General features: G+C 44.2%; 1 long non-coding RNA gene across 1 annotated transcript; it reads left to right on the forward strand.

Annotated features, from left to right (window-relative positions):
- The first annotated feature begins 936 nt into the window (after window positions 1–936).
- On the forward strand, window positions 937–1773 carry LOC107301440. Its single transcript, XR_001549293.1, has 2 exons — window positions 937–1008; window positions 1657–1773. It is a non-coding gene; the product is annotated as an uncharacterized LOC107301440 (long non-coding RNA).
- Window positions 1774–2569: the final 796 nt, after the last annotated feature.

A 2569-nucleotide genomic window follows, 5' to 3' on the forward strand; every position in this document is an offset into this window, starting at 1 on the left:
CGCAGATGGGGACTGCAGCCAAGAAATTAAAAGACGCTTGCTCCTGGGGAGGAAAGCTATGGCAAATCTAGATAGCATACTAAAAAGCAGAGACATCACCCTGCCAACAAAAGTACGTATAGTCAAGGCCATGGTTTTCCCAGTTGCAAGGTATGGCTGTGAAAGTTGGACCACAAGAAAGGCTGAGCGACAAAGAATGCAGGCCTTTGAACTCTGGTGCTGGAGAAGACTCCTGCGAGTCCCCTGGACTGCAAGGCGATCCAACCGGTCAGTCCTAGAGGAGATCAACCCCGACTGCTCTTTAGAAGGCCAGATCCTGAAGTTGAAACCCAAGTACTTTGGCCACCTAATGAGAAGGAAGGACTCACTGGAGAAGAGCCTCATGCTGGGAAAGATGGAGGGCAAGAGAAGAAGGGGACGACAGAGAAGGAGGTGGCTGGATGGAGTCCCTGAAGCAGGAGGCGTGAGCTTAAATGGACTCCAGAAGACGGTAGAGGACAGGAAGGCCTGGAGGAACGTTGTCCATGGGGTCACGATGGGTCGGACACGACTTTGCAGCTAACAACAACGTTAAAATAACCACACTGGCTGATTTTGTAAAGTTGCTTCAACCGAAATAACTCATGGCTGGGTTTGAACTAAACTAAAATGAGGTGAGGTGGGGGTTAGAGTAGCGTTTTGTGAGAATCCAGCGACCGTCTTTGTGGATTAACGGGTTGATTTTTGAAATGCTTGCGAAAGCCAGCATCCTTTTGACTTGTGGCGTCTTTATAAAGTACAGTAAAATTTCACTATGTTAAAATAGCCAGTCATAGAACAAAGGGAGCCTGTGAACACAGGTCCCCAAATGCAAAATCGACTTGATTAAACCTTTTCCTGTCTTTTTTAAACAGCTAACTTTTCCCCCCCCCTCCTCCCCTTTGCAGGGGCATTCCAAATTACGACTTCAAAATTGGCAAGATCACATTCATTAGAAATTCCCGGCCGCTGGTCAAAAAAATTGAAGAGGTGAGTGAAGCTGGATAGGGACCTTTATTTTTATTTTTTTAACCAGATTTCAGATTGTAAACTTCAATAAGCGGTCGCCTTTCTCCGAGGCCCAAACCAGCCAGGGAAGTTGCAGCTGGTGACTGCGGTCTGTTATGCATCACGTTCCAAACATCAGCAATATATATCGTTTTTCCAGAGAAATCGAAAAGATTAGGAGGGGGAAAAAAGAAACAAATATATCAGAAAACGTGGTGAATTTTTTAGTGTTTGCTGGGTTTTTTTTTTAACCCAATGACATGTCTTGTTTGTTTGTTTATTGCATTCATACGCCTCTCCCATCTTAAAACTCAGGGCAGCCTTTATCCGTGGCATAAGAAAGAATAAATAATTCAATGCCTTTTTTTAAAAAAAAAAAATTGAAACGAACGGAAATCTAGTGCTAATGTTGTGCTAGGTAGCTTGCGAGCCAAAATCCCCGGAAATGATTTGTGCAAGCTTTCCTGGTGTCCCCTCCCCACCCACCCTCTACTAAAAAAAAAAAATCTGGATGCTCAATAAGCTTGAAAAGTATTCTTCCGAATAGCCTTGGAAGCAGGGCCTGTTTGTGAATGCAATTCCAGAAAATAATTAGGGTCGAAATAACCTCTCTACCCTTTGTTTTCTCAGGATGATGCTGGTACTCGCTTTATTGCGTTCTCCGGAGAAGGTCAGTCCCTTCGCAAGAAAGGCAGGAAACCCTGAACTCTGCAGTCGGAAGACAATAAAATAATCCTATATACTAGCATTTCTGGCAAGGGTGTTTGTATTCCTGCTTCTGTGTCAAGCGCGTTAATGATCTGAACAGAAAATGAAAATTGGCTTCTGAAGACTTTTCAGTTTTGAGAGCAAAGCTCACTCCCTTTGAGCACTGATGACGTTACCTAGTTGGGTAAAGAGATGTCTGCAGGAAAACAACCAAGTTCAGAGAGCCCCAAGGACCCAACAGTCCTCCTCCTCCTCCTCCTCCTCCTCCTCCTCCTATCTAGCGCTGATGTTGTTACCTAGTTAGGTAATGTAATGTCTGCAAAAAAAAACACCTCCACCAAGCAGGGACCCCACAGATCAAGCCTGAGCTACAGATATTTTCTCCTATTTGTATATTTCATTTTAAGAATGTGAAGCAAGGAGAAACTTCCTGACAGTGAGAACAATTAACCAGTGGAACAACCTGCCTCCAGAAGCAGTGAATGCTCCAACACTGGAAGTTTTCAAGAAGAGACTGGACAGCCATTTGGCTGAGATGGTATAGGGTTTCCTGCCTGAGCAGGGGGTTGTACTAGATGACCTCCAAGGTCCCTTCCAACTTTTTTATTATTATTATTATTATTATTATTATTATTATTATTATTATTATTAGTGTTAACTAAGAGCGACTTGCTAACAATCTGGGAGCGCTTGGCTCTAACCCTTGGGCCTGCCTGCCTTAGCCTTCCTAGAAAGGAGTGATTCCACTGGTGGCGATGGTGGTGGGGAAGACAGATGATCTAGAGCAGGGGTAGTCAATCTTGGCTCCTTTATGACTCGTGGACTTCAACTCCCA

The sequence above is a fragment of the Protobothrops mucrosquamatus genome, unplaced genomic scaffold (assembly GCF_001527695.2).
Source record: "Protobothrops mucrosquamatus isolate PMUCROS unplaced genomic scaffold, P.Mucros_1.0 scaffold12736, whole genome shotgun sequence".
NCBI lineage: Eukaryota > Metazoa > Chordata > Lepidosauria > Squamata > Viperidae > Protobothrops > Protobothrops mucrosquamatus.